A 17,290-nucleotide genomic window follows, 5' to 3' on the forward strand; every position below is an offset into this window, starting at 1 on the left:
ACTGTTTCATTTGACTCTCTAAAAATCTTAATTGTGTTTGCACTAAAGAAGTAAGTCCCACCTCTGTGATTTAGTGACTAAATGACAAAAGGTATGAGAAGACAATTCCCATTTCTTGTCTTATAAAAATACTAAAACTATTTTATCCACTAACCTTCATTCTTTGGGTTGGTTTTTTTTGTCACAAACATTTGGCTACTGAGTCTTTTCCAGGTATCTGAGCTTTCATTGCTGAATCAGACTGAATCCCTCAAGTTTCACCTGTAGCTTTAGTATTTTTTAAATATATGAGGATTTAAAGTGCGAGGTTATTTAGGTAAAGAACATAGAAGGAAAATTAATTCATTGGTGTCTCACTTATTTGTTCCAAAGTTAATAACTCAAGGTAGGATTCATATCACCTAATATTAAATATCTAAAGATGTCTGTAAGACATATCACATTAGGATGGGATAAAATTCCCCCTGGGAGAAACCAGTTTCTCTCCACTGCTTGTAGAGAGAATACAGATGGCTTCCTTAGCAGACATAACTTTTATACAAAGTTCCTCAAAAGTAGGTCTTCAATGAAGAAAGATTAGCTTTTACAATAACTATGTCAGCATGGATGTCACACCGTGTAAAGTTTGGACATTGTTGTTCTAACCTTGATGTAGGCATTCAAAGTCAACCCTAGGAAGGGAGTTTAACATTGACCTCGCCTGGTCAAAGTGATGTAAGAAACATCTATATCTTGTTCCAGTGTGATTTTACAGCTATTTCAAAATGCTACAAAACCTCTCCAGAGGCAAGAAAGATTTTTTCCCATAATTTTTTTCTATAGAAGGTCTTGAAGAAATAATTATATTTGTCTGTATCTCATAGGCTCAATAATAATGTGTTAAATGTGCATGATAAATAATTGTTAGTGTCACAGCAGAGAGGATATATTTTAACTATTATATTTTCTTTTTATTAGACATATATATATGCATATAGTCAGTAATCAGTATCTGGGAAATGTAAACTAAAGTTACATTTACATTACATTATCTTAGTGGATAAGAATATCTGAAGAAAAGTTAATCAACTATTAAATCTAATACTTTGGATGTAAAATGGTATTTAACGACCTGTGTATTTTACTTTCCTCCTTTCTTTTACTCCTTGACATTTTGTGACTCTTCTAATGTTTTCTAAGAAACCTGTTCTGTCAGTGCTCTTGAGGATAATACATTCTGGCAGGTGTCTGGGACTTAAAAAAAAACCCAGAAACAGTTAGTGTTTTTTTTCTCTCTGTGTTTTCAGTGTGTGTCATGGAACATCATGGAAAATGACATGAGTGATAGAAACCTGATGTGATTCAGACCATTTTCAAGGGGAAAATGGTACACATTCTCTGAAGATTTCCTCTGCTCTCAAGCAACCCACAGTGTCTTTGAAAATACCACATATTGTCACAAAGTGACAGGAAAGATGCCAGAAGTGAGGGGGTTAATATCTATACCTTCTATAGCTGTTCATAAAAAATATAACAAAACAAATCAGAAAACCCATAGAAAGTTTCACCATCAGAAAAAATGTCATTACAAGAAAAAGTTTCTAGAAAAGATTACATTTAAAGTTATATCTCTTTTGATAAAATTTTGTTTAGAACAGTTTTTTACTTTTCAACATTAAAGACTGGAAAATTGAGTTTTGTATTTCCAATACATCTTTTGGGGGCTTTATTTTTGAAATTTACTTTGGGCTATAGGTTTACATTTTAATGAAAGCACAACTTTTTGAATGTTCTTAGAACATGTTCCCCAAACTTTTATATTGTGTTTTTACAGTTTTCAGACCAATTTTGTGAAAAGAGCAAAATCTATTTCTATATGTATTTTAGTACAGAAAGTGTAATATCTTTTTTTCCATATGATGCTTTTCTTTTAGGTCACAAAGTGTCTTCTAATGGAAACATATACATGCGTATATACACATGCGTGTATTCACTGTGTTCTAACACATCACGCTCCTAGCTGGCACATCAGCAACGGTTACTAAGCCAAAAAGCTTGATTTTTAACAACTTTGAAGGTGCTAGAAGAGAACAGGAGAATATGGTATTTATGCATTGATTGTATTTTTGTTCTACAGTTGGCAAAACCGGAATCAGTCTATAACTGGTTAACAAGAACATGACCTTAATGACAGACACACAATCAGAAGAGCTCCCTGCTTTCCCACTTACAATCTATGTTATTGAACCATTATGATTCCCTATTTAAAATGTGTTTTGTTAGTGTCATGGTGTATAACTATTTGTCATACATGTATATAGTCTCTTTGATATTTAAAAAAAATTTAGTGTTATCTGAGTTTTTGATCTTACCTTTTTATTTGCCTTCTATGGATAATAAATATATAATAAATAAATATAACCAGTAATATGCCAATTTCAAAACTATGTTTCAATCATTTTTTTTCCTAAGTTCAGGAGCGGAAGAGAGCATTTCAATGACTTCTCCAAATGTTACGGTCTAACTTCTCCACTGAAATAAGAGACCTAGCTGAGCAAACTGTGAATGACAGAAGGAGAGAAGGTGCCACGCATCAACAATTTTGTGAAAGGAAAAGCCACCCTGGAACAGGTTAGGAAGTGCTTGTAGGAAACTGCTTTGAATGAAGAATTGTAGCCAAGAAACTCCTCAAAACAATATATGAGTGTTGACACCAGTGACTCATGTTCAGTGTGTGTTACCTTCAGGTTTATTTTTAACTTCTACGTAGATGATCTGAGCACAGGTAATTCCGGGATTATATTTTGTGCGTATCTTGGGAACATCAGTTCTCTTCCATCATACACACATTAGTTATGGAAAGTGCTAAAAATTATGTAGGGTAGAGATGTGATTAGTCAGCCACAGTGCAATTATGATTTTGCCATCAGCACAGAAATCAGCAAAACAAGCATCCCTGACCTCTCCGTTCAATTTAACCTCCCTTAAAGGCTAATATTTTGTCTTAATGGTATCCATTTCACCTGTGAAACAATAATGTTTCTGCTAAGAACAAACAAGATTTGTTTAATTCCACTATTTGCTTATCTAGTGCTGTAGCTACTTTAAGTAATTTGTAAATTTGAATCTTTTTTTTTTTAACTCTCAAAGCTGAGAATTAATTTTGCTACCCTACAGGGGAGAAAAGAAATGTCTAGGGAAAAATAAAAACAAATTTTAAAAATTTTGTTTTCAACTGTCAAGAACTTCAAGGACACTATGAGTCACAGCTTTTTTTATTATTATTTGTATTTTTCTTTTTTCTTGCTTTTTTTGTTGTTTGTTTTCTTATGGGTTTTGACTGTTCTGTGTTGTGTCTAATCTGTCCAAGAGTAGAAATCTAACATGTAACCGTGTATATCTGAGCCAGTCATCTAGACTCCCCGTATTGTCAACAGGCAGAAACAAGCACTTCCAGAGTAAGGCTAATCTCATCCTAAAACAGACATTGCAAATGCATCATATGAGTCTTACTATGAAAGCACATTTTTTTCTAATTTGACTATGAGGAATGATTAGTTATTGGCTTGTATACTACAGACACCTCTATTTATATGATATTAATCTTCTTTGTTCTTCTTGTAGATACAGGTGCTCTTGTGCAATCCCACAGAAAATGTAACACAAACTGCATAGAGGGGCAAAGACTGCCCAGACTCTTTACTAACTGATTTAGTATGATAGCACCTAGAAGCTCTTACCACGACTGAAACACCACTGTATCAGGCACTGTGAAGCAGAGTTAAAAGTGGAGAAGTTTGCGATCTAAATAGACGGGTGATGGATTATATGCCTGTGTACATCTGTATTGATCTGTAATGGAAATTTAGATAGTCTCATGAGCTTGTTTGAGAGGGATATATTTCCAAATTTAGCTTGCCTTCCACGTGTTCATTTCTTTGAAATTTGTCCTTATCCTCATAGAGAGCTGGGCAGGACTGAAGATGACACTTTTACACTACTCAAGTGCCCTATCATGATGGAATTGCTGATTTTGCCTGTAATGCTACCTGGCAGTATGTGGTACTGCTCCACATAAACTGCTTTGAATACCAAGTAATATTATGGTTTTGGTTGTAATTTTTATCTTTTTCTGTCTTTTTTTTCTTTTTACTTTAAATCAAAAGCCTAAATTCTTCCTAAATTTTTCCGTAATTTCAAAATTACTATTGCCTTTGTCTTCAAATTTTACCTGTCAGTTTTTCTGGGATTATATTGCCGCTGACTACAAAACACAAAAAGAATCAAATCGGTCATAGATTTTAAAAAGTGTCTGTAATATGACTAATGTTAGAACAATATGAGGATAGTGAGGCTCTTTAGATACATTAGAGTCACAGCACAAAGATCCTGATCTCCTAAGTTATAATTATTATACACTCTGTTAGCTGACTGAGCTACAGTTTCAGATTGTAAGAGGTTCTGTTTTTCATGGCTCATGCTTTTATCTCTGCCTAGGCTTGACTTCTTTTCTGTTTTATTTCCCATGTTTAGCACTGCTTTCCACAGGATATACAGTGGATCAAGAAGTCTTTTTTTTCCAGTTGATCTTGTTCCCACCTGTCTTAGCTCTGAACTTTTACTGAGATAGTGGCAGTCTAGATTCTTTCTCTGGTTAGATAACCTACCATTGTTTGTAAGGCTACACATTTTCCAGGGTTTGATCTATTTCTTTACAACAATATTTCCTAAAAGGTAATCTGTCTTCAAATAATCCAATTCTAATGAAAGGAATCTTTTCATGGAGATCTAAATGCAATCTCTGCATTTTATTTTGGATTAACACAGGGCAAAAAACACACACATATGCCCAAAGATCTTTTGTCCCATTTTAAGTGGTGATACCAGATTTACCAAATTCCAATCTCCTTTCCAGCTGCTGACACATGTTGACAAGTAACTTGGACTGCATTTTTTATAATACTAAGTTTCCTTCGTTTTCCCACCATGAGAAAAGAAGAAACAGTATTGCCCCTCTTGTACATTCAGACTCAGTTTTTGGTTTTCACATTTCAGCATAGCTTGTTGCTTCTCCTTTTTCTCTTTTCTCTCTTCTTTTTTCTTTTTTCTTTTTCCTTCCTTCCTTCCTTCCTTCCTTCCTTCCTTCCTTCCTTCCTTCCTTCCTTCCTTCCTTCCTTCCTTCTTCCATTTGTTTGCTCTTTTTTCTTGTCCAAAATTCTAGCATTTGAAAAAATCTATTTCCTTCCCTGCAACCTATTTATTTTGCCTTTAAACATTAACTTGTCAACTCTTAATCACAGTGACTGCTTTACTAGGATTTTTGCTTGAGCACCTTCTTCTGATATATTTTTCTTTTCCTTGGTTCAAAGTAATAATACTCTTGCTGGGAGTCAGCTCCAGTTTCAAACATGACCATATGTATGCCTAATGTATAGATGCTTATACATGGATTTGCATCAAAATTCTCACCATATTCAGTGAAGACTTCAAGAATAATTACATAACTGTTGTTAACACAGGCGGCCAGTGTCCTTTCAGACATTTGGCTACCACTCCCAAAAGGATGTGAATCTCCATTTACTTCTGTGTCAAATTACTGTCCTAGTTTAGTTGACTCAACTGACCCCTAGAACCAATGCAACCTGAAGAGCTGGCCAAACGTAGGTTCTACAATGGGATCTGAACTGCTTCGCTCTAGTGGCTTATATGACTGCATCTCCTTTGAGTAAAATGGGAGCCTAGACACAGATAAAGACTGATACAGTACATGCTACTTGTTTTGTAGTTAGCAATTCTAACCTGCAATAAAGGAGAGAATTATACCTTCATATTCCCCTCAAACATATGTGGAATGTTTTTGCTTGGTAAATTCAATGATCAAGAATGGATTTTTTAATAATTATTACTATAATTTTTCATGTGAAGAAAAATTAATCAGGTTGCAATTACATTTATATTTGGATACCTACATTTTAGTTGATGAATGTAAAGTGAAATTAATTCAGCCTTATGAGGACACCACAATGGGACTAAGTGGTACATAATGGCAGAAAACAGGTCTAAATTTGTCCTGGTTTCAGCTGGGATAGAGTTAATTTTCTTCCTAGTAGTTGGCATAGTACTGTGTTTTGGATTTAGTATGAGAAGAATGTTGATAACACACTGATGGTTTAGTTGTTGCTGAGCAGTGCTTACACCAGTCAAGGACTTTTTCAGCTTCCCCTGCTCTGCCAGGTGCACAAGAAGCTGGGAGGGGGCACATCCAGGACAGCTGACCCCAACTTGCCCAAGGGCTATTCCAGACCATGCTTGGGGAGAGTTGGCTGGGAGGGAGAGTGATCACTGCTCAATGGGCTGGGCATCAGTCAACAGTTTTGTGTATTCTTTATATTCTTACCATTATTATTATGTTATCCTTTTTGTCTGCTGTTTTATTAAACTGTCTTTATTACAAACCACAGGCTTTGCTTTTTTTCTGATTCTCTCCCCCATCCCACTGAGATGGGGTGGGTGTGAGTTATGAGTGAGTGGCTGTGTGGTGTTCAGCTGCCTGCTGGGTTAAACCATGACAAAATTCAAATGGATAGTTTAGGTGGTAAAAGAATTACTTGAAGAGTTCTTCAATAAATACAGAGATAAAAATAAATTAATATGTTCTCTGTAAAGTCAGCATGTAAATAAGAAACTTAGTGACAACATAAACCCAATATATAAAATGTTTTTGCTTTAATTTCATCCATACAGTATTGATCATACAATCAAATATTTTATGACTCATGTATTTATCATGCTGCATATTTGAGATACTTCTTTTCTTTATAGATATATATTTTCTCTTAAAAATGTACACTTGTGCACATACATTTTCTTGGAACTTGTGGTTCACAATTATCATCCTTGTCATACTAACTCTACTTCTGGGCTAGCATGGAAAGACTGACAGTACTACACTCAGAAGAAAACTCCTGGCAACAACCTTCAGGGCTCCTACATGTATTAAACTGCCCTGCTTCTACACTCAAAGAAGGAAATCAATAAATTTGCTAGACTAGTTGTTATGCAATATGTATCTGGACATCATAACACCGATCATGTTGAGAACTCTGCTCAGCTGACAAGCTCTCTATTCTGTCAACCCTATTCATCCAGCTGATGAGCTCATATCAACCACACATTTTCCTGACAAAGGCAGTTAGGCAGTTTCCCAATGAGGACTCAGCAAAATGGTTGTACAAAGGATTTTTTTTTTTTTTTTATCAGAAGAGATGAATGGAATACCATTCCTTCTATCTTCTTTTTGTTTGGTTTTTTTTTCAAAAAATACATAAGGTTGAGCAAGTATGTTCTTCAAAAATCTAATTCATGCTTTTTTAATGAAAAGAAATATGTGAGATGTGGATCATGAAATCTTCATGAACATAAAATCTGTCTGTGAAATACTTCACAACTCTTCAACTCAATGTAAAATTAAATTATTATATATTTGTATGCATGTACTTCATACAATGTGATCAATTCCATTAGTGGTATATCAGAGTTAACTGAAGTGTATATCATAGTTATCTCAATTAGTCTCTGATTTAAAAAAAAAAAAAAAACAGGGGGGGTTTGTTTTTTGTTTTTTTTTAAAAAAAAAGGTTTACACAGGTAGCTTGAATAAACTCCCAGGAGAGATTGCATGGTAACTTTTACCTCCACGCAGTACTCAAATCCTACACTTCTAACCATGAGTCCATCTTTGCCTTTAAGTCCCCAGATCAGTAGGCTCCGAGGTTTGGGGGGCTTGTTTGGCTTTTTGTTGTTGTTGTTGTTTGTTGTATTCTTCCCTCACCCTTTATTTTTTTTAAATATAGTATTTGGGTGCCTTGATATTATTACAGAATCATAAATCATTAAGGTTGGAAAAGATGTCCAAGGTCATCATGTCCAACTGTCAACACAACACCACCATGCCTACTAAACCATGTCCTGAAGTGTCATGTCTACATGTTTTTTGAACACCTCCAGTGATGGTGACTACCACGTCTCTGGGCAGCCTGTTCCAATGCTTGACCACTCTTCCAGTAAAGAACTTTTTTCCTAACATCCGATCTAAACTTCCCCTGGTGCAACTTGAGGCCATTTCCCCTTGTCCTACTTGTTACTTGAGAGAAGAGACCAACACTCACCTTGCTACAACCTTCTTTCAGGTACTTTTAGGGAGTGATTAGGTCTCCTCTCAGCCTCCTCCAGGCTAAACAATCTCAGTTCCCTCAGCCGCTCCTCATAAGACTTGTGCTCCATACACTTCACCAGCTTTGTTGCACTTCTCTGGATATGCTCCAGCACCTCAATGTCTTTCTTGTAGAAAGGGTCCCAAAACTGAATGCAGTATTCGAGGTGTGGCCTCACCAGTGCCAAGTACTGAAGCATGATCTCTGCCCTGCTCCCACTGGCCACACTATTCCTGATACAAGCCAGGGTGCTGTTGGCCTTCTCAGCCACCTGGGCACACTGCTGGCTCATATTCAGCTGGCTGTCAACCAGCACCCCCAGGTCCTTTTCCTGTGGGCAGCTTTCCAGCCACTCCTCCCCAAGGCTGTAGCACTGCATGGGGTTGTTACACATAAAAGGGAAGATGTGGTGCTGGTCAGAGGTTTCATTCATTACTGTACTTCATCACTTACATAAATATATTTACATAATGAATGATACAGATATAAATTTATTGACAAAAACAGTGATATAGAATTTTAACCAAATTATTTCTGCGAAGTCCAATAGCTCACCAAAAGCAAGACCTGAAAGGACCTTTGAATTAGGTTTGTTAAAATGATGGTTCTAAACATACTTATATGACCTTGTTTTTAAATTTTAGCTGGGGGAAAATAGCATTTTGGCTTCTTTATTGGCTTGAACACTTAAAGATTTGTATTTTTAAATTAAATATGTGTGAAGCCTCATTATTACTTCCAGTTTACCCAAGAAATTAGAAATGAACTTTTAAAATAAATTTTCTTCTTTTACGCACAGTAGTTCCTCATGTGTTAAGATCACCTCTTCCCTACAGCTATAACCTAATCTGCATGCAGAGTTCTGATTAGGAAATCCAAGCAATTTAAGAGAAATCTTAATGTAATTTACATTAGTAATTCTAGTTACTAGCTAAGGATTCTAAGATGGTCCTTCAAAATAAAAATTAAATACAATTTTTCTCTGCTGTGCAATCGAGATATGCTTTTATTCTGCTTGTGGAGCACACAACAACACTGCAAATTACAGAGTTTTTTAAAACCGAACGGAAGAGAGTAAAAGAGAAAACTGTGGATGGGTGAAGACCTTGTGTGTAAAAATGTACTGATTCAAACACATTCCTGGGATATAATTAGGGACTGTTTAACTGTACCAGTAATAAAGGCCTTGGTAATTGCAAAGTTCAAATGATGATACATTTCAGGCTAGATGAAAATTCCAAGATCTCTGCTAATACCTCAGAATCTTAGATTAGGTATGGAAACTACTCAGTGTATAATAAAAAAAAAGAAAAAAAAAAAAGAAAAAAGAAAAGACTACAACTTTATGTCCCTTGATGCGTTCTCTCTGCCAGGTTTCACTTGCTACTAATCTTTTGCTGCAGTGGCATCTCTGCTTCAAATAAGACTGATTAAAATGAAATTACTCAGTCTCCTGACCCATGGCAAATTTCATGAGCTGCAATTTGTCTAGTAGTTCAGTTGTGAGTACAATCTGATTGGCTATAATTTAGGTTTATAGTTCCTTTTTTTTTTTTTTTTAATAGTAGACTGCAGTGATCCTAGAATAAAAAATTAGAAGAGGGAAAAAGAAGGAAGGAAGAAAGGAAGGAGGGAAGGAAGGAAGGAAGGAAGGAAGGAAGGAAGGAAGGAAGGAAGGAAGGAAGGAAGGAAGGAAGGAAGGAAGGAAGGAAGGAAGGAAGGAAGGAAGGAAGGAAGGAAGGAAGGAAGGAAGGAAGGAAGGAAGGAAGGAAGGACAGCAGTTAATATTATGAGCTGCAGGAACTGCAAGGTAGACCCTACTTCTGAAATAAACTATTCAGCACACATACAAAGTTTAACTTAACTTTAACTTAAATCACACAGATGATACATCAAGAAAATAAAATGCACTTATAAATCTGATAATTTCAATCTAGACTTCTCATATCTAAACAGTGCCTGCTTTAATAACAAAACGAAATCATACACATAAAATTGCTCTTTGTGTGAGAGAGCAACTGAAATATATAGAGCTCTGTCTAGGGGTGGATGAAGAATGAGTCAAGAGATTATGGCTAAAAATTAAGGGACAGGCCAATATGGGTGACACTATGGTGGGTGTTTACTACAGGTAAGCTGACCAGGAAGAGGAAGTAGACGAGGTCTTCTACAGACAGCTAAAAGTAGCCTCACAATAACACGTCCTAGTTCTCATGGGGGACTTCAACTATCCTGATATCTGTTGGTGGGACAACACAGCAGGCCATGCACAGTCCAGGAGGTTCCTGCAGAACATCGATGATAACATTTTGACACAGGTGGTGGAGGGGCCAACGAGGAGAGGAGTGCTACTGGACCTTGTGTGGCAAATAGAAAATGACTGGTTGAAGATGTGAAGGTAGGGGACAGCCCTGGCTGCAGTGACCATGAGATGGTGGAGTTCTGGATTTTGTGTGGTGTAAGCAGATCAATAGGTAGGACCACAACTTTGGACTTCAGGAGAGCTAACTTTGGCCTCTTCAGAGTCCTACTTGGAAGACCCCCATGGGTTGGGGCTCTAGAAGGTAGGGGGGTCCAAGAGAGCTGGTTGCTACTTAGGCATCACTTCCTCTGTGCTCAGGATTGGTGCATAGGTGAGTAGGAAATCAAGTAAACGAGGCAGGAGACCTGCATGGATGACAAGGAGCTTCTAGCAAAACTCAAAGAAAAGAGAAATCTCTACAGAATGTGGAAAGAGGGACAGGCCACTCCCTAGTGTTCTTAATAAGAACTATCTAATACTGAAGCCTACAGAGAAATAGATAAGAAACTTTCCTGCTTGAAGCAAGTGATTTTATAGGGTTAGGGTTGCACCCACCGAATGTAAGCACGTGCAGAGTACTGTTTAAGGAAGCTGTGTTCTAGACAGACTTTGAGCTAAAAGGTTTGTTTTGGTTGTGTTTTTTTGTTTGTTTTTGTTTTTTCTCTAGAAAAAAATTTTCTTAATCCTCCTACCGATGGGTATTGGCTGCTGGAACCTTTGCCCACAGAGGCTTTTGACTTTGTACCTTCTCCTGCTTAGCTCTTATAGGCAATGAACTGTACATGACTAATTCTTCCAGTGTGATTTAGACTTCTAATACATTGCTTTGCAGGAAAAAAATAAAATTTAAAAAAAAAAGAAGACAAATACATGACTAACTCAGTTCTGTCCCTTGAGGCTCTATTTTTAGAAAAGAAACAGTCATAGACTTCATGCCTATAGAACATTTATTTGACAAAATGTGTATTGAATTTGTTGTGTTAATACTGTGTATTTGATCTGATCACATTTTGTCTCCCTTAATCACAAGAGATTCTGCTACTTCTGATGGTCAATTAACAAATCCTGTTGTAACCAGTTCCTGGACTCAGGAGAATTCCAAGGGTCATCTGTCCTGCACAAAACTGTCTTAGTACTATATGAAACTCCACAAAACTGTTGTGAGAAAAGCATTTGGTGTCTTTCTTATGTCAGCCTCCTGATAGTGTATGTCCTGGGAAGCTGATCATCTTTTCATGCTTTCAGTCCCATGACCTCATCTGGAACATGGATAGACAGTGGGCAGGATAAGTCTAATTTCAGACAACCATAGTGCATAGATGTTTACAACTATGACAGTACTTACAGAAGGAACAAGCCATCAGTCATGGTTTAGATGCTTATTTCTCTTTAGCATATTTGAATTTTCATGTTGACTGCAAAAGTGGTCTAGAGTGGCCAACTCAGGTGTAGAATTTAGTCAGATGAATTCCATCCTATGTCCTCCAGTGACTGAGAAAATCTGATTTGTTAATATGCCTGTCTAATTAGTCTCAATCGTATGTCAACCAAACCAAATAAAATAAAAACAAATAAAATAAAATAAAATAAAATTCTGCTGCTGTGTACTTTTTTGATGGAAAAGGGCATATGTCTATTATTCAGACACACTTCACTTCAACCATGCCCAAGTTGCATTTAAAGCAGTCATTCTTTCATTAAATTCTGATGGCTTGCATGCATTTTGATACCTTAAAGAGTGGTATCATTGGTGGCATGTATGGAAATGGGTCTACCAGGATCTCAAATATAACATTTTTTTTTTCATTCTTTAAATTGTAGAAAGATAAAAGATATCAATGTGGAGTTTCCCACAGGGAACATCCTGAACAGTTCAGTTTAATGTTTAAATGCCATTTTGCATGATTAATGTGTCATAAAATAACAGTTGAATAAAACAGATGATGAAAAAATGCTCAAATAATAAAAAAGAAAAATTACTGCAAGTTAAAATATCCAAGAGCTGTACCTCATAAACCTGTGCATAAAACATTGTATTTAGCTGCTTTCAATATTTGAACTTTTCCATTTCTAGGGACTTGTTATCATTCATATTTCAAAACTAGATAACTCTAGGAACTGGGTAGGAGTTTCCACAACTGAATATTTTTTTAATACACAAAATATGACTTATTTATAGAGGCAGACTGGAAAAACGAACTATCAAGAGAGGGCAAGAACAAAACTTCAGGATTTTAACAATAAATACCAATGGCCAAGCTACCAGGAACTGAAAAGCTGCCTTTCAGAATTAAAAAATATGAGCTGTTGCAGTTCTACGAAGCTGTTACGGCGTTATATCATCTATTGATCAGTCATCTGGATACCTTCTCAGAAGTCTGCAAATATATTTTTCAGGGGAAAATGTTCGTAGTAAGGAACTCCAAGTTGTTAAAAACATTTTTATAAATGTACTGTAAACTACAAGGGGAAAAAGAAAAGCTCATAATTTTGACATGTGAGCATTATTAGAACAATTGATTCAGTATGTTGAACTGGATAGGAAATCACATAGGAGACCACAGAAAAATGTCTGTGAAGACTGTCCCTGATGATACTTTCTCCTAGTCTGACAAAATGTTCTGTACATGTCTAGATAATCATCACTATCACTATCTAAACACAGGTTATAGATCAAAATTCCTCTTTCAAATTCTTCCTATTTGGAGACTTGTGAAGACAGAACTCATCAATGGACAAGTTTTAATGGGACAATGGATGGGACACTCCTTTTTCTAGGACACTGAAAATTATAAGAACAGGATAAACTGCTTTATTTTACTTTAAAATAAGATGTCACAGAAATACACAGGTATATGAAAATAATAAAATTAGCCTTACAAGTTATGTACCAATCATTTCCACAAAGCATGGGATTTTCAAGACCTATAACATAAATATAATACAAAGGTTGGGTTATTGCAAAGACATCCACTTCTTGAACTGAACTAAGAGGTGTTCTGCATAATCAAAATGCTTTATTATCAATTAATTCCATAGAATAAATGTACTCTTTTTTAATTTTTTTTTAATTAATCTGGTGTCCTGCTGGCTTCAAAATACAAACAATAAAGCAGTCTACAAAGATAACTCCGGTTGTGTTTTCCAGTAAGGAGATTGGATGAAGTAAAATAATTCTAAAACGCTGTTGTCTTGATGAATATTATTTAGGATGACAACAGCAGGGAACAAAATAAATCACTACTATGAAGCTAAGACAGGCTTATGGTTCAAGGTAAAAATCATTTGTGTAGAGATAGTGCTGTTTATACAGGTTTTTTTTTTATTTTAAATAAGAATGTAAATCTGATATTGGAGTTTCAGTGATCTAAACTGAATTTGTCTGTCCCTTATACTCAGTCATATACACTGAAACATGAGTGAAAATATATGAAAAGTATGAATGCCTATCCCTGACTTCTGAGACCTACTCATGTTTTGATCTCTGAAGAGCTAGTTTTCACAAATGTTCCTGCTACAATTTAGCTTGAGCATAATAAGAACGTGTTGAATTCTTTGACTTTTTTAAGAATTCCAAGGTTGTTAAAATTGCCTTTGCTACAAGTATTACAACAATCCCCAGTGGCAGGCACCAGTGAAATACTAAGATATTATCCCTATACAAGAGGTTTTCAGGCTTCAGTCTGGAGATCTCAGCATTCTGTGAACTAACTGTACAGTCACTGAGGAAGTTCCTAATTAAAGGAAGTTTGCACATGTAAACTTTATTCAGTCTATGGTTGGCAAGAACAGGGCAAGAACTTGAAAATTGTTTCCCTATTCTGAAGGAGTTACTGGCATCCACTTTTAAAATTTTCTAGTATGGAAGAACATCAAGGAACTGTAAACCGCTTCTCTTTAATACTTGCACTGCAGAGATAATTAAACACCCCAGTTAAAACCAGGCCTTTCTGATATTGGACATTATGAGAATAATATCCCAACTATAAACAATTATCACTAAACTTATTATATTTTCACTAAACTTCATAATAGATCACAGTAATATTAGAAAAGTAATACAAGGCAAATGAAACAATAAACCACAGCATCTGTTTGTTTTTATGCAGAATTCTTTAATGTATTCATAAACATCTACTAGATTTTATACTATTTTAAGGATAAGTACAGAAGAGGCAGAAAGAGTCCAGTCTCACAGAGGTCAACAGTGGCACTTGTGAGAACATGAGGTTATATAGACTAAGTTACACTCAATTCTTCTCAGGAAGACTTTTGAAAATGCAGCTAAACAAGAAATTCCTGAAATACATAAGAAATAATGACTTCCTATGGTTTGTGTGCCTATTGGAGATTAGGAAATTAAAGTCTTCAAAAGCCAGAAGCTCTCCCCCACAACCATTACCCCAAACTCCACACATGACAGGCCAGCCAGGCAGCCTGTTAAGTCAATCTGCTTCCACAGTCTCCTTGTTAGGTGATGTACTCACCCAGACAAGTTCTGGGACCAGACTGAGTGTGATTTCAAAGACCTGGGACAAAAGAATCACAGAATTATTGATGTCTGTGATCCACACAAACATCAACTTCCTCAGTCAGTCAAAGGTCAGTGAAAATCTCTCAGACCTCATGAAAGAAGTTCCACAGGCTAATTTACCCCCTTCCTGAGTAAGTAAGTTTCCCTTCTCTCACAGCCTGTCTATCAGCAGGGAATAAAAAAGTTTTGAAGATAAAAGCCTTTGTGCAGCAAGTGGAGAGGAAAGATGAGAAATGTCTGGTGAAAAGCAATATGTATCAAGTATACATAAAAAAAATCCCACTCTAGAAGATTACCTATTTTTCAATTAGAATAATTGTAAATAAAGTTATTCCAGATCAAAATTAGATCAAAATATTTAAGGCAGTTTACAGTCCTTCAAATCAGCTACTCAATGACAAAAAGTAAACCAACTCTTACCAATTCTCACATTTCTGTAAGTAAGTGATTTCTTTATATTAGGCCATCTTTCAAATTCCAGTCAAGCACTGTGCTTTATTGGAAGATAAAAAACAAACAACAACCATTTTTTCTAGAGTTAATTTTGTCAATACCGTCTGTTCTTTTATTATGCAATATAAGAACAATTAAACCATTTTTTAAAAGAAAGTAACTTTGAAGAAAACAATTCTCAGTTATTGGGCTTTTTTTCTTTAAAAAAGGCCTAATAAGGAAATACAGTTTTATTACATTTGTTACTGATTATATAAAACTGTACTTCAATGGCTGGGAAATACAATGTAATTGATCATGTTGTGGAAATGAATTAACATGAGTTATTGTATTTTTCATATATAATTTGAAAATATGTAAAGACATAAAACTGTCCTATAGCACAGTGTAAACCTGTGAATTAGTTTCCTTGTCATAAATTAAAAGTGTATAGTCAAATAGGGCTGAAAAGAAGACTTTGGTTCCTATGTCTTTAACATGTGGAAAAGCTTGACTATGAACTAATTTTGACTAAGTAGACAATGGTACATAGTATCATCTCAGAGTTCACTGATGTGAGATACTGGATTGCAGCTATTGACCTTTATTCCTCTAAGCATTGGCAGAAGAAACGAAGTGAAGCAGAGAAGCAAAGAGAAAAGGAAAAAAAAAGAAACTAAAAGAAGAAAAACAGAAAGAAATGGAAAGAAATGGAAAGAAATGGAAAGAAATGGAAAGAAATGAAACGAAGAGAAGGGAAGGGAAGAGAAGAGAAGAGAAGAGAAGAGAAGAGAAGAGAAGAGAAGAGAAGAGAAGAGAAGAGAAGAAGAAAAAGAAAAAGAAAAAGAAAAAGAAAAAGAAAAAGAAAAAGAAAAAGAAAAAGAAAAAGAAAAAGAAAAAGAAAAAGAAAAAGAAAAAGAAAAAGAAAAAGAAAAAGAAAAAGAAAAAGAAAAAGAAAAAGAAAAAGAAAAAGAAAAAGAAAAAGAAAAAGAAAAAGAAAAAGAAAAAGAAAAAGAAAAAGAAAAAGAAAAAGAAAAAGAAAAAGAAAAAGAAAAAGAAAAAGAAAAAGAAAAAGAAAAAGAAAAAGAAAAAGAAAAAGAAAAAGAAAAAGAAAAAGAAAAAGAAAAAGAAAAAGAAAAAGAAAAAGAAAAAGAAAAAGAAAAAGAAAAAGAAAAAGAAAAAGAAAAAGAAAAAGAAAAAGAAAAAGAAAAAGAAAAAGAAAAAGAAAAAGAAAAAGAAAAAGAAAAAGAAAAAGAAAAAGAAAAAGAAAAAGAAAAAGAAAAAGAAAAAGAAAAAGGGTTGGAAGGGACCCCGAGAGATCACCTAGTCCAATCCCCCTGCTAAAGCACGTTCTCCTAGAGCATGTTACACAAGACTTCGTCCAGGCGGACTTTGAATATCTCCAGAGAAGGAGACTCCACAACCCCCCTGGGCAGCCCATGCCAGTGCTCCATCACCCTTAGAGTAAAGAAGCTTTTCCTCATAGTCAACTGAAACCTCTTACATTTCAGTTTATGTCCATTGCCCCTTGTCCTGTCGCTGGACACCACTGCAAAGAGTCTTGCTCCGTTCTCGTGACTTCCACTCTTAAGATATTTGTATGTATTGATGAGGTCCCCTCTCAGTCTTCTCCAGGCTGAACAAGCCCAACTCCCTCACCCTTTCCTCGTAGGAGAGATGCTTAGTCCCTTTATCATCTTAGTTGCTCTCCTCTGGACTCTTTCTAGGAAGAGTTCCTCATCTTTCTTGAACAGGGGAGCCCAGAACTGGACACAGTATTCTAGGTGGGGTCTCACCAGGGCAGAGTAGAGGGGGAGGATAACCTCCCTC

This window comes from Egretta garzetta, unplaced genomic scaffold (genome assembly GCF_000687185.1).
Source record: "Egretta garzetta isolate BGI_Z169 unplaced genomic scaffold, ASM68718v1 scaffold179, whole genome shotgun sequence".
NCBI lineage: Eukaryota > Metazoa > Chordata > Aves > Pelecaniformes > Ardeidae > Egretta > Egretta garzetta.